This window comes from Gorilla gorilla, chromosome 1, assembly GCF_029281585.2.
Source record: "Gorilla gorilla gorilla isolate KB3781 chromosome 1, NHGRI_mGorGor1-v2.1_pri, whole genome shotgun sequence".
In the NCBI taxonomy this organism is placed as follows: Eukaryota; Metazoa; Chordata; class Mammalia; order Primates; family Hominidae; genus Gorilla; species Gorilla gorilla.
Window position 1 is genome coordinate 168,460,948 of NC_073224.2, and position 27,679 is coordinate 168,488,626.

At 37.5% G+C, this 27,679-nt stretch overlaps 1 protein-coding gene and 1 long non-coding RNA gene across 2 annotated transcripts in view; one reads left to right on the top strand and one right to left on the bottom strand.

Annotated features, from left to right (window-relative positions):
- NEGR1 (neuronal growth regulator 1) overlaps positions 1–27,679 on the top strand; it is an 874,525-nt gene that overhangs the window by 760,986 nt on the left and 85,860 nt on the right. The gene's annotated exons all lie outside the window — the stretch shown is intronic.
- Positions 18,195–27,679, bottom strand: part of LOC109024774 (uncharacterized) — a 417,600-nt gene continuing 408,115 nt past the window's right edge. Inside the window, exon 9 of the long non-coding RNA XR_010130710.1 lies at positions 18,195–27,512. This is a non-coding gene — a long non-coding RNA (uncharacterized lncRNA). The remainder of the gene's footprint in view (positions 27,513–27,679) is intronic.

The window sequence follows — 27,679 nt, forward strand, 5'->3', positions numbered from 1 at the left end:
CATCCTCACAACAATCCAACAACCCAAACTTATCTGCTCATTGGCTCCTCCCATCCTCACAACAACCCAACAACCCAAACTTACCTGCTCACTGGCTCCAAGAAGATTATCAGGGAGGCCCTGTTTGGGCACTTTTATTTAATAAAATGCTAACCAGTTTTCTTCCTGAGGTGAACCAACCATCTTTTGTTCATTTAAACAAACAACAAAACATGACATCTTTCATATCACACTTTGAGTCTTAAAGATTTTTGTGCTTTTCAAAAGACCATTGGCTGGCTCGTGGGCATGAGAGCAAGAGGACTTTATGCCTCTGATCATGCAGCCAGGCAATCAAAATCTTTCCAATTCATGAAATACTCATCACATTTACTTATTGTTTTTTATTGTATCTGGCTCAACAGGGCATTACAGTTATTAGGCAAGCACACATAGAGCGTGTGAGTCTGTACCTTTACTGTTAGGCTTGGTTTTTAAAAAGTATTGTGCCTCTGTGTGTGTGTGTGTGTGTGTGTGTGTGTGTGTGTGTGTGTGTGTGTGTGTGTGTAAGGGGTGGGGGGTAGAGGGGAGGAAAATAGCAGCATTTTATCTACCCATTTTACAATTCATGATGGCAAGCTGACTAGGCCCACACCATGAGTAAGTAATTTCTGATTACTTATTTACTTAAAATTTACTTAATTAGAAATAATTTCTGCTACCAAGCAGAAATGATGGTACATTTCACCAATCTTTGTATTTCATTCATAGCGCTTTTTTTCTCTCTTTTCTGGCCTTACCTCTTTCGCTACCACTCTCTTCCACTTAAACCACCAAACTTCCTTGATATCAGGATTACTCTGATTTTAAAATGAGATTATACTCAGACACAAAGGTAGTCATCATACCTGGTTGAGTAGACAGTGAGGACAAATTGGAACTGTCCACTTTCCAAGCCAGTGTCTTCTCTCTTGAAATTTCTTAAATTCAAGGATTTATATAACATTTTTGCATTAATACATTCACTAATTCAACATCCCTTGCCTAGTATATATTATGTGCTACACACTGGGCTTCGAATAAAAATAAATCTTAGAATATAGCCCTAAAATACAATGGTGGAGTCAGGAATGTATTATATCCTTTTTAATCCCATCATACACTAGAAATTCTGTTTATCATATTTATTTAGAACCAAGGACATGTGTGTGCACCCGTAAGAGCAAAGCACTTTGATAAATATCTTATGTTTTTATTTTTGCCTTTGTGGCTTTCAAAGGCTTTCAGTTCATTACTCATTTTATTTTCTGAATTTGACAGAGCAGAAAAAATTATGAATAGACATTTATGTTATGTATTTAAAGATGACTTGAAATATTAATATGTACAAATCTCATCCCCCGTGTTAACAACTATGCTTTTCACAGCCAGCAGAATGCAGTCACTAGGTGGCACCTCTGGGCTATATTCTCTGCTGAAGACTCTCAAGTGTTGTTTCCATAGACTGATTGTTTGAATTTTGTAGTATCTTCTCCCCTCTTATAAAAATATTTCATCAGACTATTATTTGTACTAATCCCTTGAACAAGAGTTGCTCCTATACACTTAATAGTAACATATTGAAGCTGTTCATACCTACTGACAATTGAAAAATGAAAAATGTAGTCCCGTTTCCTGGTTGTTGAAACATACTATGCCACACAATCTGGTTGTATTTAAATTTTCATTTGTTTGGGACTGAGTGAGATAGGATGATGTACTCAAGAAATATAGTAGAGTGTGATTAGGAAACTCTTACTTATTCAAAAGGTTTGAAGTCTAGTCAATTATGTTTAGGGCTTCAGGCATGTCTCAACTCATTCAGAAACATTGATGAAAAAGATATGGCCCCTGTACTCAACAAATCTCATTCCACTGGTAACATAGACTCTCTATAGTGGAGTGCTTGGGCCAGATAATCTTAAACTTTGCTTTCATCTCTTAAATTCTATGAGTTTCCTATAAACAGGGTACGAAAGGTCTATGGGTGTAAATCAGCTGTGAAATTGCTCTGGTATCCTTATAAGCTTAGTTAAATTGACCGTTTTCCATTCAGCTGGGTATGTAGTGCTTTTGTACTTGAAATATCTACATTGAATCTAAGACTTTAGAATGAGAAAGACATAAATCTCTGACCCCAAGTAAGAGTCTCTGGGAAATAAGCTCAACTAAGAGAAAAGAACTCTACAAATTCCCAAATTAACGGGCTGCTAATTAGGATTCCCTAGAGTGACAAGTCACAGCTAACTTGTCCCTTTCTCCAGCAACTTGCAAAAATCATGGATCTCATGCAAACACAGAAATTTTCGGTGGGTTAATCTAATCACAGATTAATGAACCTTCAGTTCTTGCTGGATTGGGGTGGAGTGACAGAAGGCACTTGGTGGCAAGTAAAAGCACAGTAACTTGTAACTTCTTAAGTCATATGTGAAATCACCTTCCCATTTTCTCCATCTGCTCTCCTGTATTGTCTTTCCCTGCCCCAGCCATGCCTATGACACTAAATAGGAGCTATAGTTAGTTGATTTTACATGTTTTTACACAAGACAGGCTTCACAGTAGGGTAGTGCACAGGAGCTGAAATGAGGTACTACTTATTTGGGACATCAATCTTCCCTTTAAGTGTAAAGAGCAAAGACTTAAACACAATTCTGAATAACCAAAAAAGGGTTCTAGGCTTTTGACCTGAGTTAATTTGTAATTAATTCATTAATTATTGTAATTAAAGAATGTATATATTAGTCCATAACTTGCCAGTGGGAATCATTGAGACAAAACCATGTATTGACTCCCTCACTTAAGCCTGTCCAAGGGAGATTTCTCTGGCACACAAAATGCAACTGAGTTTGCTTCGAAAAGAGCAATGGATTCTTGAGACTACATCTGATTCCGTGCTTACGGAGCAAAGTTATGACAGTGGAGGTAGGTCAGCCTGTCTCCACAGCCTGTCAGCATTGCAGTGGAATCCAAATAAAAGGCATTACTATTTATTAGGCAATTAGTCTGTGGCAGACACTGTGTTAAATAATTTTAAATCCATTATCTCAGTTAACCATCATGACAACCCCACCACTGGTCATTTTCATCCCAATTTACAGAAGAAACTGAAGCTGAGAGAGCTAATAAGTATGGTGAGAGTTCATCTGACTCCAACTCCTACAAACTTAAAAATTAAGCCAGTTTCTCATCCCACATTCTTACCCATATTTTTGGGGACCCACAAATTCTGTGAAAAAAAAATCAAAATTTTATCTTTTTTGTGTATTAGATAATCCTCAAATAATCTTTTTACTAGATGTTTTTTAAAAGACCTTTCCTTAGCTGTGAATAATGAGAAAGTTTTAAAAATCCCAGGTACACACACCTAGTCTCAGGTCTATAATTTTTTCATATTTTCTCTTAAAAGGTATTCCTACACATCTCAGTTTGGAAGCACCATATCAAAATGGGCTGCCTAAGACTTCAGTGTGCATTTGACTTTGTGATTCACTTGCTGTGTGATCTTAAGGAGGCTACCTAACTTCCCTGAATCTCAGTTTCTCCTATAAAATCAGGATGAAAACATATACCTAATAGGACTTTGAGATATTTTAAGAAAATGTCTACAAATTCTATGTATTTCATAAACACAGACATCAGATTTAATATTGGCTTGCCTTCAGGAGAAAGATGTTGATCCACCAGAGTTTTTGTTATACGTTTAGGAAATGGCATGTATTCTTTAGCCTGTTCAGAATTTATGCAGCAAGAGTCCCTTATCCAATTTTATCAACTCAAAAACATAGAAAAAATAGGTTTCTGGTCCCACAAAACTGAGACCCAGACCCTAAATAATGGCAGATTCTCCAAGATGAAAACCACCCTGTGTGCTTTTCCTCATAACTCACTTTTTTAAGAGGTGGAGGTAGGGGTAGATTTCTGTATTCCTCAAACAGAAAACAGGTAGAAAAATATATTCAGCAAACTAGTGAACTAAATATGCTTAGTTAACACCAAAAAACCTCACATTTTAAGTTTTTGAATTATTATATGTAGTATAATTATAAGGTAATAAAATTGATTTATGTAAGATTCATCTAAATCCACCCTTTCTGAATTGTATCTATAATTGTATCCATAAACTATTCTGTCAGGAGAAATTCTTTAATCTGCCATATTGACTAGTGTACTATAATTATGAGGTATTTTTTGTCGATGTTATATGTATAGTAAAACTGTTAGTTTCTTGATAATTAATGTAAATATATTACTTTCTACTGTATCTTATTCCTATAGCTTATTTTATTTACACATTTTAAAAATTCGGTTCGTATGGCCAGGCATGGTGGCTCACGCCTGTAATCCCAGCACTTTGGGAGGCCAAGGCGGGTGGATCACAAGGTCAGGAGTTCAAGATCAGCCTGACCAAGAAGGTGGAACCCTTTCTCTACTAAAAATGCAAAATGTAGCCAGGCGTGGTGGTGGGCACCTGCAATCCCAGCTACTCGGGAGGTTGAGGCAGAGAACTGCTTGAACCTGGGAGGCACAGGTTGTAGTGAGCCGAGATCTCAGTGCTCCACTCCAGCCTGGGCAACAGAGCAAGACTCACTCTCAAAAAAAAAAAAAAATCGATTAGTATTTATGCTTTTTTTTCTAAGTGCTACTTAATTTAGGAATATTATACATAGTTTTCTTGTCAACAGATGCTGTGCAAATTTTGCCTTTAGTTGAGCCTGTGGTGCACAATTGAATGTAATACATACACTGTACTCAAACTAGATATCATAACATTTAAAAGGTTGGAAATACAGAACAAGAAAGAGTACAGATTCTTTTTCCTTGAGTACAGTCCTGTTATCACAAGATAATCTGCTTCCATTTTCACTTTTGTTTAGTAAAGCATTATGTTAATTTTTTTTAAATTTATATACTTTTAAGTAAACTGTAGGGGTGAACTGTTTTTACATTTGATATTCCCAATAGAGAACGTTTCATATCAGAAAAGATCCATTTGAATGTAATTGAAGTTATTTTAAAAACATAACACTTGATTCTACAGAAAGAAAGAAAGATTTGTATGTTGAGAGGGTAATATTGGTTTTATTTGAGAATAAAGACTATTCATAGTACTTTAATTAAACAAGATATTCTGGAGTTTCTCATGCATCGTATCATTTACTTGCATCTAAAATTTCAGTATATCTAACTGTTTACACATTTCTAACAAATCTGCCTAAGTTTTCAGAATATAATTATACTATAGGTTCTATAATATGAACCTAAATTGGACATATTCTTTGACTTTAATTCTAAAATTCTGATGTAGAATTTGGCCAATTTAAGTTTGAACATAAAGAAAGATGGGCCTCATTATGTTTTCTCAATACATAGTTATTCAGATCAGTTATATTTAATATTGACTTTGTGTGTCTTTAACTAACCTTTTCAGTGCAAATACAGCTGCTGATACTTTGTGACAATAAGAACATTAACAAAAGAACATATTGCTGTTTGATTCAGCTTATCTCAACACAACCATAAAAGCAGTTCCTATCAGATGATTCATTTCACAACATCCTGACATTGATCTACATAGAATCAATAAGTAAAAATAATGCTTCAATTCTGTGGAACTTCTAGGGAAGTCTCTCGGCTCTTAGAAGCCTAAACTCTTTCCACTATGTTCAGTTGAGCCTCTGATGCACAATTGAATGCAGTATATATTATTTGTAATAGTGAAACAAAGGCTTTAGAAGACAGAAGGGAATGTATATACTTCATAGCAAATGCTGGTCTTGTAACATATTTTGAAAGAAAATGGTTCTGTTGGTCAACTAGATTTGGAGACCCTGCATACTCTATCACTGTCTTAAAAACTCAATTTATACATGAGAAACTAATATTAGAGATTCTGAGAACTTCTGCAATTAAAAGCATCATAACATGTTTAATTCAGGATTCTCAAAACTTACTTCAGCAAGGAATACTGCCTTTCCTTTCTTACTAGTGAACATCCAGTTTACAGAGCATATTATGCTGAATGCTGGTGTCAACTGCGGTTAAAATAGCTGAAAAGCAGTCAAAATGCTCTGTCTTACCATCTCTTCTCCAAGGCACCCTCTAAAAGTTCCTTGTAGCCTGGATCTGCAAAATTATCAAGGTAACCCTGTGGAAGTCTGCCCTAGACTTAGAACATTTTGACATTGTTTCAGGCCTCAAGAGTTTTACTAACTAAATCATGCCTTGAGAGACATTTCACAACCTGAGAAAACTATGAGTACACTCAATGTACCAACCTTCCAGTCTGAGTGTTTCTTCCTTTTTCAAAATATTTGTTTTCTGACTGTGAGAAACACACATTCACCCACCCAAACCCAAAGAATGGACCTGGAGACACAAAGTATAGCGGAAGTGAGACTTTTAATAGCAGTCTTGCAAGACCAGGTGTCTGATAGGCAGGCACCCCTGGAGCAGATACAGCAGGTAATTTATCTCCTAGCACGCAAGTCCCTCCCCTAGTTCCTCATTGGTTGAGTTCTATGTGGTTACAATCTTCCTGGACGTCACCTAAGTTTCATTATCCCCCCATAAGCTTATACCCCGTCCCCTTCTCTGCTTAAGTTTCGATTTCCCAATAATTAAACTTTTCCCTTTTATGGGCTGACCCCTCCTCTACATTCTGTTCGCTTATCGTGACTTTCAAGGGGCATGAGCCATGTGGTTTGTTACATTTGCAGCCCGGCTGGCATTACTTAGATTTATCATGCTTTGAAAATGAACCATTTAAAATGGTTTCTTTCAAATTCCCTCCTCTTTTCTATTTACTTTCTTTGGTCTCATTTTCATCTAAACCTTTTGATTCTTGAATCACTCTAAAAGTTGTTTGCTTTTTTCCTTATAGGACAGTGAGTTTAATTTGGTTTTTAATAGTATCAGGTTATTTTGCTGGTAAGTTATGGGCATTTGTTTATTAATAGCTGTTTTAATTAATCTCTGTGCTAGTCCCCTTACACAAGGGATAATACAACATCCCACTGCTGTTAAGACTCATGCCACAATTATGAGAGATATAAGGATTGAAGCCACCATGCCTTTTTATTTTCCAAACCAACCTTCTAGCCAACCCATTAATGGGTCATTAATTCCAGCATTTTCTGCCAGTTCATTGGCTAGAGTTGTTAGACCTTGTAAAGCTTTTTTGATGGTCCCATCTGGGGCAGTATTGTTGAGAATGAAAGTGCAACATTTTCCACCCAACATAACACATATGCCCCCTTTTTCTTCTATTATTATGTCTAGCGCAAGCCTGTTTCCCAAGCCATTTGGCTGGTGGCATCTAACTGGCTAGCCACCCCTTTGAGGGCATCCCAAGTATAACTGATGAATCTCTGTTGATTATAATAGATGTAGTTAATTCAATCCACATTTTCATTAATAGTCGAACACCAGATGAGTGCTGACTTAAACCCAGCAGCTATTTGGTTTCGGGCTTTAAATTTATTAGGCACCCCCCTAGGACTCCTATTGAGTTAACATATATATTGGGATCAAAAGAATGTGTTAGATCTCTCCAGTTTCAGTGGCCATGTGTATTTTTGGGTATTTTATGGAATGCCAGAGTGAAGGGAATGGCCAATTGGACTGAAGCATAAGTCCTGGTCCAATTGTATGGTAACAAGTTACGAAGGTTTCTTTTCCCACAATTCCACCAGACATAAGCCCAAGGTATATGGAGATCTGAGTAACTGCCATTGCCTGACTCACCAGTGGCATGTCGGATGTGGGTACAAGTCAAGAGTTATCCCATGGGCTCTGCCCCCTGCCTAGAGAGGCAAGAGGAGTGGTTCATATTTCCTATAAAGAACTAAGGGATTACTCTGGGATCTGACCTCTGCAATGTGGGAAAGAGCAATGACAGACTCTTACAAGTCTGATTTCCCCATGCATCCTTGTCCTGGTATAGAGCCAATATGCAATGCATTCCTTTAGGATTGGTATCTCATCCTAGGGGAAATGGAACCACTTGTGGCTGAGGTCATCTCACAGCACATGCATAGCAGTTACTCTTTCTGAGGGCTTGTACCAAAAATTTGATCCATTCGACCCAGGCATTCACATCCCCTTACCCTGTCTCAATTTCTAAGGTTCACTTTTACCTTATTTTTATCCTTTTATGGTTATTATTTGGTGGACTAAAGTATTAGGGTTTGGGGTTGGAATAGTTCCAGGCAAATGGGAGGTTGAGTTCTTAATTAGTTTAAGAACAAATCGCCCTAGGGGGTCTTCCCCTGTGATGTCTGCCCCTCACCCATATACCCGTGATGCTACTTTTGGTTCTTGGTTTAGAATGGCTGGATTGTTCATGGTGATGAGTATAGGACTGCATTCTAAATTCTGGCAGTTATCTGGCGGGGAGCCCCTGGACAGATGCAGTTTAATCTTTAAGGGTCTCCAGCTTGGAGTTACCCACCCCGTGTTTACTGTCCAACCCTGAAATTGGGTAGTCCACCATACATTATCTCAGCTGGGGCAGGATGATGCCCTACTGTAACCTGTATTTGGTTCAGGGCAAAGATATTTATCTGCCTGCCAGAGCTATCTCTGATTTTCCAAATTCCCACAGGGTAAGACCTGGAAGGCATTAAATTTTATAGTTTGGGATGCTACCATTTGGTTACATTAATTACCAACATGATTGGGTAGGGAGGAGTCCCCTGCCAGTTTCCATTTTGACCTTTTGCTTTTTGTATAGTAGCCCATCCTAGCCATATTAACTTTCAGAAATGGGGCCAGCCCATGTTTTCTTTGTAGATTTTTCTCAAAGTTAACTTTAAGGGTTCCTCAGGTGACCCATGCACTTTCCACCAGTCTTTTTCCCTCCCTCCCGGGGTCTCTTTTCTCAGTACCTTGACTCAAGTATGGGGAGTCCACCCACATTCAACTGTTTGCATAGCTTTCTTAGTGGCCAGGAGCACTTAATAGGGACCTTCCCTGCTTGGGTGGAGCTTGTCTTCTTTCCAAGTTTTAATTAACACCAAGTCACCAGGCTGGAAGTGGTGAACTACAAACTTAAAAGGTGGGGTTTGAGTCAGAAGTCATTTTAACTTAAGGGGTGACAGGGTGGAGGATATGGGCCAGTATATAATTTCTTAAAATTGATTCTTGGTTTCCATAGTAGGGAGATTTGTAGCTCTGCCTAACTGCGGGAGCCCATATAATAACTTGTGGGGGAGACAATTCCAAGTCTTCTTTAGCGGGGAAGGCAGCTGTCCTAATCCTAAGGAGTGCTATTGGGAAACATTTGATCCAAGGCATTTTAGCTTCTAAGATTAGTTTGGTGAAATGCTTTTTGAGAGTTTGATTCATTCTTTTTACCTTTCCAGAAGAAGGGGGATGCCAAGGGGTGTGATAATTCCATCTAATTTGTAAACCTTTTATAATTCCCCTTAACACCCTTGAGGTAAAGTGGCTCCCATTTTCCAAATTAATATTTTTCACCAGGCCAAATCTAGGTACAGTCTGTTCTAATATTATTTTGACCACATTCCCAGCAGTGGCTGTTGCAAGGGGGAAGTAAGTACTTTAATTTTCCTACTTTGGGCATTTCTGTGAAATTTACTTGAATGCTTTGAAATAGTCTTAGTTTGGGAGGTCTTCCTCCCATGGCCTGTTTTTTAATTACCTTTTTGTTTATCCTTTGACAAGTTACATAACTTTTGCATGCTTGTTTAGTGAGGGTATAAATCCCAATACACCCATAATTCCCGAGTATTGCATTACACAGAGCCTGGGGTCCCTAATGACTCCCTTTGCATGATATAGACATTAGTTTTTTAATTAGAGTTTTATTTATTATTTCTTTTCCATTAGGAAGTACCCATTTCCCATCTTTAGTTTGACCCCTATCCTGTCTAATTCTTCCTTCACATCTCTGGTAAACTGCGCCTTAATACTACTTTAGGGATGTCTGGGATCAGGCTAAATAGTCTAATTTTTGCCTTCAGGAGGCTTGCTTAGCAGCTTTATTTGCAAGCTTCTTTCCTACAGCTTTTATAGTGTTCCCTTTTTGATGACCATTTACATGAACTATGGCTACCTCTGCTGGAAGCAGGAGACTTTTTAAGACCTGTTTGACCAGTTCTCCATGTATGAATTCTTTTCCCCTCCTATTTATTAGACCCTGCTTTGTCCAGATTTTTTTAAGTGTGTACCGCTCCATAGGCACATTTAGAATCAGTATATATAGTATCATCTTCACCTTCAAGGAGCTTTAGGGCCTGGTTAAGAACATATAACTTACAGGTTTGGGCTGACTAGCCATTAGGTAATTTACCTTTCTCACGTAAGCAGTGTTTATTTTCATCAATGACAGCATAACCATTATTTTTTTTTGTTTTTGTTTTTGTTTTTATCCATCACTTGGGATGACCCATTCACAAACAGCCTTATCCCATCATGTAGTGGAGCTTCCCTAAGGTCTGGTCTAACTTTGGTTTTGTATTTTATCATATCTAAGCAGTTACGGTCTGATGTCTTTCGTTCCCCTCTCCTTTCCATAGGAAACTGGCTGGATTCAGGCAAGTATTTGTTGTTATGACCAAATGATTTTTTTTCTATTAGTATGGCTTTGTATTTTAGAATCTGAGAATCTGTTAACCACTTCCTGGCTTTTTGGTTTAATATATTCCTGACCTGGCATGGGGTGCTTAGCATTAGGGCCCCACCAAAGGTTCGCTTCCAACTCTCCTCTACCAGCAGGGCTGTGGCAGCTACTGCTTGCACACATTTGGGCCACCTCCAAGAGACAGGATGGAGAAGCTTGGAGACAAAAGTAACAGGTTGCCTCTTCCCTCCCCAAGTTTGAGTAAGTACCCCAAGGGCCAAGCCCTGGTCTACTGTTACAAACAGATGGAATGTTTTTTCTAAAGATGAGAGGGCCAGGACCAGGGCTGCAATGAGGGCCTGCTTTAGCTCCTTCATTGCCTGAATTTTCTCTGGGGACCATTGCGAGGGATTGGGTTCCTTTTTTAGTAATTTGAGATACAGAATTTTTGTCTTTTAAGGATATGAATCAATCCATAACCTGCAGTAGCCAGTCAAACCTAAAAATTTTTGGAGTTCTCTCCTTCTCTTAGGCAAAGGCAGACCCACTACTCCTGATATTTTCTCTGGGTTTATTCTCTGCTTCCCTTCACTAATCAGGCATCCTAAATATTTAACTTTTTTTTCTCTACAAATTGCAATTTGTTCTTAGAGACTTGCAATCCCCTTTCTCCTAGGAAATTAAGTAAGCTCACAGTGGTTTCTGATACCTTGGCCCTCCTCTACCCAGAAATTAGGAGATCATTTACATATTGTAACAACTGGGTTCCCCTGGAAGGTTGGAATTCCTCCAGGACTTTTTCTAAGGTCTGACCAAATGAGTTTGGGGCTTCCATGAAACCTTGTGGCAGCACAGTCCAGCAGTACTGTTGTTTTTCTCCCAGTTATAGGATTTTCCCATTTAAAGGCAAAGAGGTCCCTAGTCCTAAAGTAGAAGGGACTGCCCAAAAATGCATCTTTTAGATCCACCACACTGAACCACTTTTGTTTCTAGGACTATCTTACTAAAGAGGGTGTAGGGGGCTGGGCGCGGTGGCTCACGCCTGTAATCCCAGCACTTTGGGAGGCTGAGGCTGGTGGATCACGAGGTCAGGAGATTGAGACCATTCTGGCTAACACGGTGAAACCCCGTCTCTACTAAAAATACAAAAAATTAGCCTGGCGCAGTGGCGGGCACCTGTAGTCCCAGCTACTCGGGAGGCTGAGGCAGGAGGATGGCGTGAACCCGGCAGGTGGAGCTTGCAGTGAGCCGAGATAGCGCCACTGCACTCCGGCGAAAGAGCGAGACTCCATCTCAAAAAAAAGAAAAAAAAAGAAAAAGAAACAGGGTGTAGGGGCTAGGCACCACAGGGTGGCGAGTCTGAACAATTTGATCTATAGCCCTTAGATCTTGCACCAATTTATAACACATTAGGCTTTTTGACTGTGAGAATCGGAGTTATTGTATGGTTTGTATGGTGACATGCAGGGTTCTAATAGTCCTTCTTCAATGAATCCCTTTATTACCGGTTGGAGACCTTTTTTCCCTTTAATAGAAATGCGATATCGTTTTTTGCAAACTACTTGTCCTGGTTGTTTTAGTTTAATCTGTAAGGGTGTGATTTTTAACCCTCCTCTGTTGCCTTTCCTAACCCACACAAGAGGATTAATTTTTTTCCTCCTCCTCTGTTAGGAGGCCCGTCATTACTTTTGCTTGTCCTTCCTCTATTCCTGATCCTAAACCCAATCTCATAATCAGGTTTTGACCCAGGAGGTTAGTTCCCGCTTCAGGAACATATAAGAATGACCCTTCAATGTGCTCTGGTCTCAATCTAATTAACATTTTCTTCAATATCAGAACCTAAAATCCCTCCCCGTTTACCTCGGATACTGTCCATTTTTCCTTAGAGACTTTTGTACCCCTTGGTTGGTGAATTAGAGAGGAGCAAGCCACTCCAGTATTAATCAAAAACGTTACTTTTTCTTCCTCGGGTCCCACCTTCAAATTTATTAAAAATCCTGGTGGGACCTACTCAGAAGGAACCCCTGAAGCCCCTAGTCTTCAACGTTTATGAGGGGGATTGCCTTTTTTTTTTTTCTTATTTCCATTCAGAACATTTTCTTTTAAACCGTCCTGGCTTTCTACACTTGTAACATTCACTCATAGTCTTAGGAGTTTTTCCTTGCATTTCTCTTCTTTCTCTGTGTTGAAATCTGTCATTCTTTTGTCTCCTGTGAGGGGGATCTTGATCTAGTCTTTTTTTGGACTACCTTTTCCCCAGTAGAAACTATGATTTTTGCTTTTTGTTTCTGCTTTTCTTCCTCTCTCCTTGCAAAGACCGACTGAGCTTCCTTCAGTAATTCCTCCATCAGTTTCTCATTTTATCCATCAATCTTTTTTTGTAATTTTTTTGTAATGTTAGGTCAGCTCTTAGTTACAAAGTTAACCTTTAAGAGGTCTTGCCCTTCTGGGTCCTCTGGATCTAATTTGGAGGTTTATTTTTTTATTTTATTTTATTTTTTTATCTAATCTCTGAGCCTCTGCAGGAATGCAGAGGGTGTTTCCTCTTTTTCTTGCTGAATCTCGAATGCCTCTGAGACATTTTGTGTCCTATGAGTGAGCTCTTTGATCCCTTTAATTATTAGTTCCTCAAGATCCCACATTTGGGCCTGATCCCTGGGATCACTATTATCCCATTCAGGATCAATATTTGGAAATTTTTGTTCAGCTGGCGAGACTTCTTGCCCGGAGGGTGTTGCCTTTCCCAGATGGTTATGGCTGCTTTCCTAATCATTTCGTTTTCTTCTCCTGTGAACAGGATATTTATGACAGACATCATTTCAGCCCATGTGTAAAAGCTGGGTCCTAGGAATTGGTCCAGATGGTCTGCTAAACTGAGGGGATCTTCTAGGAGTGGTTTTATTTCCTTTATGAAATTCCTTATTCCAGTACTTGTAAGAGGAGCACTTACAAAGCCAATCTCTCCCTGTCTATGGGAACTTCCCTAAGGGGGAACATGCTAGATGCCTGCTGTGTGGAAGGGATAGGGAAGTTCTCAACATCCCTCTTACACTGTTCTAATTCTTTTCTTAAATTTGGACGAGAATTTAAAGAAGCAGTTGGTTCGGCTCCCCCATGGTCTCCAGGTATTTCTTCCTCTAACCCTCTTGTTGCCCCTTGATCTTCCTGTCCCCTATTTTGTGAGATGTATGGAGGGGGCAAGCATTATAGGGGGTCTCGGGGCTTTTTGCTGGGTGAGGGCTTTTTACTAGGCTCTTTTTCTTCTTTGACGGGTAACATGGGGGTGCTAATTCCTTGATCCAGCAGAGAACGTAACCTATCTCCTCCTATGAGGATGGGATTTTATTATTCACATACAGAATTAAAGCTTGGCACACCCAAACCTCATTTGAGCCAAACTTAGGCCAAAAGACCGAAGGGTTACAAGTAGGGTCTTTAGGCGAGATAAAACAGCAATACTTTATTATCTTTTACTTTTCCTTGCCCCTGGTTTGAGGGTAGTCCCTGCAAACCTGCAGCATTCTCCCCAACAGACTATCCAGGGGAATGTCAGAGAGAGTCTCTTTGACTCCCTCTTTCTATTGTTCCCTAGGCCTAGAATTTCTGGTTCCTTTCTTCTGTCAGTCTCTGTGTCTGAGCTTTTCCTCATGTACTCAACCCTCCCTACTGGAGGTTTCTTGCACACCCCAAGAATCGCCGCCTCTGTCTCTGGCCATTTCCCTTGCGGGAGAACCGAACCATGGATTCGGACTCTGCACTTGTTTCATATCTAGGATACATCTCAGTCATGCACACACTCGACCTATGAACACGCCCAACCACCAAGGTAGAATTTATAGTCCAATTTTCTTACTTCAGCTCATGCACGAGGTTGCCTGGTTGCCATGGTGCCCGCTTTTCTCCTTGTGTTGCCTCTGCTGCCTCCTGAATAATAGTCTCGGGTTTGTCTATAGCCTCTACAGGGAGCCAGGAAGCCCAGACAGAGTGGGGCCACTTAAATCAGGTGGGACGCATCTCCCCTCTCTGCGAGAGTCCCACTCCATGAAGGCACAGAGATCCTGGACAAAACCCCAGATTTGTGAGAAACACATATTCACCCATCCAAATCCAAAGAATGGACTCAGAGACATGAAAAACAGCGGAAGTGAGACTTTTAATGGCGATCTTGCAAGATCAGGTGTCTAGTAGGCAGGCACACCTGGGGCAGTTACACCAGGTAATTTATCTCCTAGCATGCAAGTCCCTTCCCCAGTTCCTCACTGGTCGAATACTATGGGGTTGCAATCTTCCTGGACGTTGCCTAAGTTTCATTATCCCCCTCATAAGGTTATACCCAGGTCCCCTTTCTTGCTTATGTTTCAATTTCCCGATAGTGAAACTTTCTTCCCTTTTATGGGCTGACGCCTCCTCTACATTCTGTTCGCTTATCGTGACCTTCTGGGTGCATGAGCCATGCAGTTTGTTACGTTTGCCGGGTGGCTGCCAGTACTTAGATTTATCATGCTTTGAAAATGGACCATTTAAAATGTTTTTTTACATGACCAAATAACCATAGGGCACATCTAGTTATATATTCATGTTTATGATAATCTGAAGTTTAAGTAGAATCACTTTTATTTCCTCCTTGTTTATTTCAATGTATTTTGCCTTCAGAAAGTTGGACAAAAAAGTCAATAGAGTTCCGTACACATAGCAAGATGTTTATCAATGTTTAACTTTTGAATATATAAGTAATTAATATGCTTTATTTCAACAAATAATTTTGTGCAATTTATAATAATTGTAATAAACTCTATCAAGGGCAAACATATAAAAGAGCTTTAAATATTTTTTATTCTTCTTATCTGTAGTTATGCTATGTGAAATTTCTTGTTTATAATTTTATGAACATCATTTTTTCACTCTCACATTGTTGTAGATTTTGGCATTCTTTGACATGTCACCAGTGAGTGGACATACTTGTATCGACATAGAATCATTGATATCTTTAATTTCACAGGGCCCATAGAAATATGCTATTCTTTATTTTACAGATAGGTAAACTAAAATTTGCCACCTCTCAATGACTTTTCTAGAGTCATGCAGCTCTTGGTAGTAGTCAGGTTATAGAACATGGATTTATCATTTCCCAATTCAGGACAAATCAATTTTACACTGAAAATGATATTTGGGTCTATCATCAATATTTCAAACTGTGAGATCTTTCGGACCCCAAATTGTATTTAGAAATTATGTTAAAAATGTTACTTCATATGATTAAAGTTCATTTCATTCATTGAATCACAATTAATGCATAACAAATAATGCATTAATTTTAAAGAAAATATCTCATCATTTAGAAATATAAATCATTTGTGTATATATGCCAAGTTATTAAAAAGCTATGTCTTTATCAGATATCAACTTATTGTTACATCTCTAACAGAAATGTATATATGTGCACACATGCCTGCACATGTGTGTATACAGTAAATAGATACATTGACAATCTGATATTCATTCTTTGGTATTATTTGCATATTAATGTCAATCTTATTGTGGAATAAGACAAAATCTGTGACAATTTTAAAGGCCACACAAGAAAGTTACAATACAATGTTTCAAATTAGCATGTTTAAACATACAGTTGGCTCTCTGTCTTTGTGGGTTCTGCATTCGTGGAGTCAATCAACCCCAGATAAAAAATATTCAAAAAATAAAAAATAACAATACATAAATTATAATAATACAAATAAAACATATAATATAACAACTATTTAAAGAACATGCACATTTTATTAGATATTATAAATAATCTAGAGATGATTAAAAGTATATGGTAGGCTATGCATTGGTTATATGCATATACTACAACATTTTATATAAGGGACTTGAGCATTCACAGATTTTGTTATTGCCAAGGGTCCTCAATCCAATCCTCCATGGATGCCGAGGGACAACTGTACTATTATCATTACAAACATTAAGTGCTGACATTTAATGTAATGATAACTGTTTAATGTAATGATAACTGTACTATTATCAGTACAAACATTAAGTGATGTTGAGGATAAAGTGACACTTCATCTGATGTTTAGAAGTTCAAAAAGGTTTACACAGGCAAAGAAGATCGGACCTTTTAATGTAATGTGAGGAAATTGATTAATTCCAAAAATCAAGATATTACACTTATCCAAAACTGAATTTTCACTTTTTAAATCTTATTAAATAATAAAAACTAGAGTCCTGGTGGAAAGTTCAGACTAAGATAAAATAAAGAAAGTGATTATTGTCATTTTTTCATTTAGATGATTCTATAGGTCATTAATTTGGCCGTAGATAGCTTTATTCATTCTGATGCTGACCCCACCCTCATAGCTGGAAAAAAAAAAACTTATTTAAACCAAGCAGTCATTGACAATAATATATCCAACATAATTGTAACCTTATTAACTTTTGACATGGTGAGTTAAACAAAACTTAACTATAGATAATTTTCTTGAGGTATATTTATATAGAGAGGAGAGAGATCATAAAGAAACTGTACAAACTAATGCTTTTGGTATTACATTTGATTTTTTAAATTCGTAAAATATCCTCAATTAAATAAGCCTTTTAATTTGTGTTTCTAAAATTGAATTTTAATTCAATAAAGAGAAGCACATCACACATCATTATAATAGCTGTGATTGGCAGCTGGAAAAGACTCAGTGTTGAGGTAAGATGCAGGTTAAACAGTTATTGGCCTATACATTGATTACATTTATTATGGTGAAATATTTAAATTTAGGGGTTTCAATAAAATGTGGTACACATTTTATTTTGTGGGCGAATTATTTTTCTATCACAATAGATTGCACTAGATCAGGAATGACAAACAGATCTCATTCTACCTGCCTAGTCTTATTGATTGGTAGTGAACATCTACTGCAAAGGTTAAGAAGGATCATGTGGCTGTGTCAGGGCTCAGGAAGAAATGATACTGGGATAAGTTTATAATATTTCTATCCTCATGGGATTATAAGCAATCATGAGGTCAGGAACTTTGTGTTCTTTGTCACATTTTGAGTGCCTATAATAATTCCCAGCATATGGTAAACACTAATATATATATAATAATAATATATATAACATATACAATTATATATACATATTATATACAATATATACATTTTATATATAATTATATATGTTATATATAATTATGTGCCATATATATATAACTATGTGCAAGGAAAAGAGGAAGGAGAATGGCAGAACACATGGTACATCTTTGCCTTCTCTGCACTAGGTGATTGTACACTGCCAAGATCTATAAGTCACAATCCTCAAGCATGTGTTGAAATATAATCTGGTCCATTTTTAAAAAGAAATTTCAGAATGTAAGAAATAAAAACTGGCTTATACATATGGAAAGATATCATGAGCCCAGTAAATCCCAACAAGAGGCCTGATTTTTAGAAGACCATTCTGTTAGACACCTAATGACAGTTCATTTTGTCACATGGAAAAGAATAAAATCTTGCTGAAAACTAACATTACTTAAATTTTTTAAAAAGAGAGAAAATGAAGAAAGCTGAATTCTGAATTTTTGTCAAGGTATTTATATGTATCTTGCTGCCTCAGAAGTCCGTAGTCAGCAGAGGATTTCTCACTGGTAGGAAATGGATTTGCCTTTGAAGCGACTTTGGATAAAACTGGCTTCATCCAAGAGATGAAAATGATGGAAGCCAAGAGACCTGGCAGGCAGCTGGGTAGTGGGCACCCCTACAACTATCTCTACTGAATATATTCCCTATAGTGAAGTAGTGACCTCCAGGTCTCCTATGATTAAGGCAAATGATCTTATGAGTGGTCATGAGTATGCACATTGATTGGGCTTGGCAGATTGCATAATCAACTGCAAATTAGCTCTTGGAAATGACTGGCTATACCCAGTAAGCAGAAAAAGTGGAAGCAAGGGGATCTGGCAGACAGCAGGTAGTCACAGCAGCTGTATGAGTTACATTCCCATAATTTTATGATGAGGAAAGCCAAGCCTGGACCTTTCATAGCTGTGCTTTTCATTTCTGATATTTGGAGGAATTGCAGGATGGAGCTGCACACCCGAGCAATTTACCCTCAGGGTAGCAGTAAAGCAGAGTGAAAAAGCCTTACTTATATTGCTACACCTCTTGAAGCATGATATGCACATCCCTTTTCTTTATATCCAGAAGAAAAGCACAACATCTGCTCTACTGATAATTGGAAACCAGGCTTTTCTGTTAAAAGGATATTAATTTTCACTTCATAGAATAATAGGCCTTGGGAAGTCAACTAGTCCATCACACTATCTTACTGCAGAATCCTTACTAAACCAGAAGGAAGTATGTGAAAGAGATATAGGCATGTTTTACAATATTATCATTTTAATGCTATAAAATTAATCTGAATACATGCAGCAATGAATTGCTAAACCATTCCAAGAGAAGAGGCTACTAGATGACCATTACCTTTCAACTATTAAATGAGTTCATATTTTCTTGTTTGTATATTTTATTAGACAGGACAGGCTCAGATTTAAAAAAAAGTTCCAATTCAACAAGCATTAATGAACTCATGTTGAGTTTTTGGTGATACGCAACAGCCTGTGGAAGCTATCAGCTCCTAAGTTTTAATTCAGTGTACATTTGTTTCTGCAATGGAAAAAGCTAAATGATGTCTTTTAAAAATATAATTTAGCATCCTACCCTGACTAAAACATAGAAGATATATAGTTTTGCATTCTGTCTTGAATGAAACAGATATCAATAAATGGAAAGGGAAGTTCTAATCAGAAAACACAAGTGTTAGGTTTTATTTTACCTGAAATAATTGTTTGATCTATGTCTCATCATCTTTTCCTATGCTGCATATGTTTACACCTGCAGCATATTAAATAAGCCTTTTAAGTTGTGTTTCTAAAATTGAATTTTGCAACTGTGCATTTTTCATCATTCTTTCCATTTAGCTTCTCAAAAACTATAGATTATATGCTGAAAATGAACAAGATGAGTTCTTAAACCACCAAAATTTAGAGAAACAACATACCAATTCTATCCTGGGAATCAGTTTTCTTGGAAATAATTTATTCATCTGATCTTATAAAAGAGATCAATAACCCTGTTTCAAAAAGCTCCTTAAATTGTCTTAGAAAAAAGCATATTTGAAAAAAAACTATGGAATTATAGTAAATGTTTCTGTTTAAAAGAGAAATACATATTTTAAGCAATTTAGAATGAACGCTGATATTTTTATCTATATTTATGATATACACACATATGTGCTATAATTTCAGAAGACTATTTGAACACAGGAAATTGTAAAGATTGTGTGCATTGCTTACTGAATGACTGCATTTCTTTTAATCAGAAAAGGTAGTTTCTCTTTTCTTCAAACATCAGGAACAGAAACAATGTCTACCAATTGATCAGCACTTACCAGTATGTAAAATACTAGCTGGTATCACTTCAACTAGAAATGCATTTTGTACTGGAAATTTCAATATTAATAAACTCGTGGCCCAATTATTTCTAGTATACTGAAGAGGGATAGAGTTATGGAAATTGGACACACCACACTTTGCATATCTGATTCATAAATGCTAATGTTTCAAACAGAAACCAGATTAAGCACATCAAAACCTAACGCATTATTTTGATTTATCCATTTTCCAGTAGTGAAAATGGATGTTAGGAAAGTTGCAAGTGGCTTAACTAGCTACAAAGGGGTTTTGTGAAATATGAAGACTGCTTAAAAAGTAGAGATTTACACACTTATTCCATTGATAGGTTATCATAGAACTCTAGCAGGTGGATAATGAATTCTTGCCTTGTTACTGATCTATTGCACATCCCCCAGCTCAGCCAGGCTCTGTAGTGTGATTTTAGCAGAACAAGAGATAATCAAACATCCTGTTTTTATAGAATTGTCCCAATTTAGGGTCCTTCAGGGCCCTCCAGGATGCCTATTTGAGATGTTTTTCTTTCTGAAAAGCATTATCTAGGGATAAAAAAAAAGAATGTAATCTGTCATAATCCTAGCCCAAGGAAATATGAATCCTGGTCTCCTTACAGTTCTCAGAGAAGTAAAAATAAAACCAAAAGGCAAGATGTTTTCCACAAGGAAAGGATATCAAACTTCTGGCCAACGAATACCTTCCTTCTTTCTATCCCCTTTTTTTACCACCTGCTGCTGTACTCAAGCCAAGAATCAACCCATCACCATTTCTGATTTCAGAACTTTTCTGAGTTTCTATGAATATCTTCCTCCAATTCCTTCTAGTTCTGGAAGCCAATGTGAGCCCATTTCTGCCCTTTTAATTCCTCTGTTCCTTCTGGTTTCTTATTTCCTGTTCCCATATTGCTGTACTTATGTGCTGTTCATGACTACTCTTTCTGTTTTCTCTCTATTTAGAGTATCTCACATCACTCAGAATTATCCATTTATGTTAAACTTGACAGGGTCACCACACTGACTTTTGGCGTCTTTCATGAAAAAAGAAATACGAAAAAATATAATTAAAAAGAAAACTACCAGTCACAGGCAGAGCACGTAGATGGTCTTGCTCATATAAAATTGTAAGATGTGGGAAAGGCAGCGACCTATTCCCAAAGTATGAAGCCTCTGAAATAAACTTCTATCAAAAAAAAATGTTGCAAGAATGATCAAATACCATCATCAACTATTCATCCCTGGAGAGTTGATGACACATTTTCACTGCCTAGCAAGTGCTTTAAAACATGTTGATAGAACTGTTGAACTATATTGTTAATACAGTGGTTCCTTAGGAAAATGATTGATGCCTTCTTGCCAGTATCACTACCATCCTCTCTTCTTATACTTTTTCACAGCATTATAATAGTCTTCTCTCTCCTTCTTTTATTGTCTTCTGATCTCAGAAGTTACAAGATTGCTAAATATCCGTGGTACCCAAATCCAAACCTTTGCTGGTACTTATCGTAATGTCAGCTTAATATGTTACCTCCAGTGATCTATGTCTGTGACAAATTTTGTGATATTCAGTATACAGTTGACCCTTCAATGATGCAGGGGGTAGGAGCAGCAATTCCTTGTGTAGTCAAAAATCTGTGTATAACTTTTTTTTCTTGTTTTCTTTTTTTTTTTTTTTTTCCGAGATGGAGTCTCACTCTATTGCCCAGGCTGGAGTGCAGTGGTGCGATCTCAGCTCACTGCAACCTCTGCCTCCCAGGTTCAAGTGATTCCCCTCCCTCATCCTCCCAAGTAGCTGAGATGACAGGCCTGTGCCACCATGCCTGGCTAATTCTGTATTTCAGTAGAGATGGGGTTTCACCATGTTGCCCAAGCTGGTCTCAAACTCCTGACCTCAAGTGATCCACCCACCTTGGCCTCCCAAAGTGCTAGGATTATAGGCGTGAGCCACCACTTCTGGCCTGTACATGACTTTTGACTCCTCCAAAACCTAATTACTAAGAGCTTACTGTTGACCAGAAGCCTTACCAATAATATAAACAGCCAATTAAAACGTATTTTGTATTTCATGTGTGTTAGATACTGTATTTTGATTACAAAGTAAGTTAGAGAAAAGAAAACGTTAGTACAAATCATAAGGAAAAGAAAATATATTTTCTAGTTATTAAGTGGAAGTGAACCATCCTAAAGGTCTGCATCTTTGTCATCTTCATGTTGAGTAGGCTGAAGAGGAAGAGAAAGAGAAAGGTTTGCTCTTGCTGTCTCAGGGGTGACAGAGGCAGATATAAGTGGACCTGTGCAGCTCAAACCCACACTGTTCAAGGGTGAACAGTCAATATATAGATATTTAGAAGGAAGCAACATCAGTGAGGGAAGTAGTACTTAGAGGATGCTTCAGGAAGGAAGTGGGTCTGTGTGATGAGTTTGACCAACAATGCAATTTCAGGGAATTCTCCCCACAAGACTGTCCTCACTTCAGACACAAGTCATAAAGTTCCTGGGTCCCCAGGACCACTCTCAGTTTAGACCAGCTGGCTACAATTTAAAGGATTCCAATGACTAAACGTGGATTTGATAATTCACTATAAGGACTCACAGAACTCATTGAAAACTATTATAGTCATGGTTTATTACAGGGGAATACAAAAACTCAGCCAATGGAATAGATACATAGGGCAGAGTCTGAGAGAGGTCCAAATACACAGCTTCTGGCTGTCTTCTTCCTGTGGAGTCATGGATGGTATTACCTCCTCCTTGCCACAATGTGTGGCAATACACACAGAGTTTGCCAATCAGGGAAGCTGGCTCAAGCCTTCAGTGTCCAGAGTTTTTACTGGGGCTTAATCACATAGTGCTGGCATTGGCTGCCCTTTAGTCTCCTACCACTCACAAAAGTCAGGCAACCTTTACTCATCAGTTCTTCATGAGATTAGAGGTGATATAGCATGGCCTCAAAGTCCCCATCATAAATCACCTTGTTAAGTGGTCTAGTAGTCAAACACACTAGCAAATGAAAGGATTCCTATCAGGCAGGACACTGCAGGAACCTAGAGGTCACCTCCCAGTAGCTGAAGGCAAAAGCCAGACCTCTCTTTGATGAGGTGAAATTCCTTATTATACTATCTAAAACTGAGTGTTCAAGGAAAGAGAAGATAAAATCAGGTAAAGATAAGTCACTTCAGGCAAAAGGATAAGCATAAGGAAAGAGTTGGAAATGTGAATAAGTGAATGAAAGGAGAGGCTAAAGAAAGGATCCCATCCCAGCAAATGTGGGATATGCTTTAGGTAGCTGAGATAAATAAGTTGGACTAGAGCAAAACACATAAATTCTGGATGGCTTTTAAAGTCAGGTAGAACTCAGGGAGAGAAGTTTTGTTTTGATACAATAAAAACTGGAAATATTTAAGATACTTGAATTTGGTTGATGAGCAGAATAATGAAAAATCTGTGTAAAGAAATTGTGAAGTATTCTCTTTATATTTGAACACCGTATTTTAAATAATGCGAAAAAGTGTAAAATACCAATAGGAGGGCAATCAAGATATCGTGGTCTAAAATTTATATCAGATTCAATTACGGAAACAGTATATGTTTAACCAGTTTTTAAAACATAGGACTTAAAAAGAGAAAATAGTTTTCTTCAAAGGCTTGATGAGATTTTATATTTCAGGGAATCCAAACAAGGATTCAAGGGAGAAAAATAGAGCAACAAAGATGTAGACTTACCAAAACAAGGGGAATTTTTCTATCAAGTAAAATAATCTACAAATTAAGTAAGAAGTTTTTTTGAAAAATTGGGCTTCCCATCAATAAGTATGTGGATAGTAGATGGGTATTCATCTACATTTTGGGGTTGATTTGTAGAGATTGTTGCATTAGAGGTCAACGTCTCCCTATTTTAGAATTTGGTGGGTCTTTGAAGTACACAGAATGATTTAGATGAGGGAGAGCCTGGATTCATAGACATCTGCTAGGAAATTGCAGGAATATAAGTATAAAGTGATCCAATTTTGGAGTAGGGCGATGGTAATGACTGTACAACAGAAGGATAAAAGAGATATTTCAAAAGAAAAATGAACAGAACTTAGTATATGGCTAGATGGGGAGTATGAATCTAAGAAAAATGCAAAGAATACCCATCTTTCAAGCCTGAGTGACTAAGCTAACTGTGCAACAGCTAGGAGAAATAGAATCATCACAATGGAGAACAATTTTGGGAGGAAAGATGGTGAATTCTATCTTGAACATAGCAAATTTGAAATAAAAGGAGAAGCCCAATAGGGGATGCCTTACAGACTATGGTGAGAGGCAAGCTACTTTCGTTTTCATTTTTTACATATTTTTGTTATGGGACTTATCACAGTATGTCTGTCGTTGAACTGTTTAAATATCAGACTCCCAGTGGATTCTGAGATTCTTGAAAACAAAGTCAAAGTTTTACGTATCATTTTATTTAACCTAACCAGCTTTGTGTCTTGCACATATTCAGTAAATATTTTTATACGGTTATTTAGAGATAAAAATCTGAGTCAAATCCGTGTGTCTAAAACTCAACATAAAACTGAGAAAAAAAATAACAAGAAGCTGCTTACTGTTTAGAGAAGGGAGGTAAAAAGAGCTGAACCAGGAGCCGTAAGAGGTGAAGAAATGAGAGAAATTGAGATTGTGAATTATTATAAACACTTGAAGATACAGGCTTCAAGATCAAGTACCTAGCTAACTATGAGATCTTGATAATGAGAATGGAGAAAAGGTCTTTATGTTTTTTTGATAAACGTTTAATTGATAGCTTTCAAGAGGCACTGACACTATTATAAATGGTTCAGAAGTTTCCATTACAAAGAAAATTTATCCTGTGCCCAAGGGATACTTAACAGAGGCAAACAGGCTCACTCCCTGTGAGTCTCTACTTCTTTCTTATACCTGAAACTCTTACTTGCAGTTTAGATTGTATTTCACCCTTGCCCAATCTCTTAGTCCATTCCTACTGCTCTAATATGATATAAACTAGGTGATTTATAAATAATAAAAATGCATTTCTCATAGCTCTCCAAGATCAAAGTGCCAGTAGGTTCAGTTTCTGGTAGGGGCTTCATTGCTGCTTCCAAGATGGCACTGTGTCCTTGTACCTTAGAAGGGCAAAAAGTGGGAGACAGGTCTGCGATGCCTCTTTTATAAGTGAATTAATCTCATTCATGAAATGTGAACCCTCATGACCTAATCACCTCCTAAAGGTTCTACCTTCTAACACCATCACCTTGGTGATTAGGTTTCAACATATAAATTTTGGAGGGACAGGTACATTCAAAAACCATAGCACTCTATTAAATGATAGAAGAAAAAGCCAATAAGCACATTCTTCTGTCTTACTTTCTGTTTTATACATTTGGTGGGTGTCCTGTTTCTCCATTTTGAAGACATAGCCCTTTGGGAATGAAAGAACATTTGCTACTGTGGTACACACAGGCTGGAAATGTGGAGAGGCCGGGCTGGCCACGGTAAGGTTGGATGACATTCACAGTAGCATGAAGAGTGAGAACAAACACTCTGCTGTGAGGTCATATTTTCATTTAAAAAAAAAAAAAAAAAGTCAGGCCCTGAGGTGGTCATTGGAGGTACCAAAATGTGTCTTTTCTTGCCTCCTCCTCCATCATAACACTTTGATTTTATCCATTACTTGCTTGTAGTCACTTCCATTATTTTCATCTTTAGCCCAAATAAATACATATTCCTTCACGTCTTCTGAAGTCCGTGATAATGTCAGATAATATTAACCTCCTTGCAGTCAGTACAATTGTCCCTTGGTAACCTCAGGGGAATGGTTCTCAGACCTCCCTTGGATATCAAAACCCAAAGATGCTCAAGTCCCTGATGTAAAGTGGTATAGTATTTCCATATAACCTTTGCGCATCCTCTTGTACACTTTAAATTATCTCTTGACTACTTATAATGCCTAATACTATGTAAATGCTATATAAATAGTTGTTGTATTGTTTAGGGAATAATGACAACAAAAATGTCTACATGTTTAGTACAGGTGCAATTTTTTAAATATTTTTGATCTGTAGGTGGTTAAATCTATAGACTCAGAACCCAAGAATATGAAGGGCCAATTGAATTTTTTAAATAAACATTACGTGAGCACTTGTCATGGTGATTGTGCTAAGAACTCCTGTGAAATACTTGCTATGTGTATCATTAAGATGCTTTGGATGGCACATCATGGAAAACCCCTACTCAAAGTTGCTTAAGCAAAAAGGAAACATTATTATTTCATATAACAAGAAATTAGTTCCAGAGTGGGTTAATTCAGCAACTCAAGGAGCCAGTTCTGTCCAGTGTTTCAGCTGTGTTCTGTGAACAGCCGTTAAAATCCCAGTTGACTTCTGCAGTTACGGGCTTTCCATGCAGATACATCAATGGCCAAAGGAAGATAAGCAATTTTTTCTTCTGTGTTTCTTTTCATCAGTGAAGACACATTCCCCAGAATCCTCAGCAGTCTTCCCTTTCATGTCATTGCCAAGGTGTGACTCAATCATTGCCAAGACTGAGTCACATGCTCTTTTGTAAAGCAATCACAGGGAGGAGGTATGGCATCGCATAGAATGATTTAGACTGTTGGGGATTTACGTTTGAAACAGTGAATTCTGCCAGCAAGGAAGAATATATCTGCTACATTATATGTCTATCAATGTTGTATTAGAAGATGAAACAAATCAATGAACAATCTGAGGAATAATACTCATTTATGTCAGCCTTTATATCCTTTATGTTGTTTTTTTTGAAGAATGTGTTTGGCCATGCACACTGTAGCATGTTGTCATAAGCACTCGATGTAAAGAGTCATGAGATTTCATATTCAGTGAGGTGGGTACCAAATGCATATTAGTTCTAAATTTGTATTTCAAAATGGAAACAAATATATAATTGTTATTGCTACCTTTGGGTGGATTTCACATGATATTAATATAAGCAAAAAGAATACAATCCTGCAAAAGAACGTAAAAATAATACTTCTGTATTTCAGAACAAGAAATTAATGTCTTCTATAGACATCATATTGATAATGTCAAGATGATGTTATAATGTAAAGAACGATGCATAGCATGCATCTAATCAAACTATGACTCATACAATTAAATTTTAAGTAGGTTATATAGATTAGCACTAAGTAATAATACAATTCAATTTAATTCATGGATTAACATAAAGTTAATGCTTTATTTGGGGTGAGCGGGGGAAGGACTTTTTTTCTCTCCAGCAAGTGTAATCACTCAGTTTCATCCTCTTCTGTGATGAATTGAGAACAATGTAGCAAATCCTCCTCCTTTACAAAGGTTTGGGCTTTTGTTTTCTGCCTTTCCTAATTTAAAGTAACTTAAATTGGCTTGCATGGAAACTTCCAGGGTATACTCCAGGGAAATAAGGCCAGTTAGACAAATTTGGGCTTAGTGAGACAACTCTGTTTAAGAAGGAAAAAGAAAAAAGGAAAAAGAAAAAAGCTCTGTTTAAGCAGAAGAACAGATTTTGCAGTCTGAAAGACTTGACATTAAATCATGACTCTACTAGTTACTATCTATGTGGATTATTATTAACACAGCCATGTATTAGTAACACAACCTTTCCATG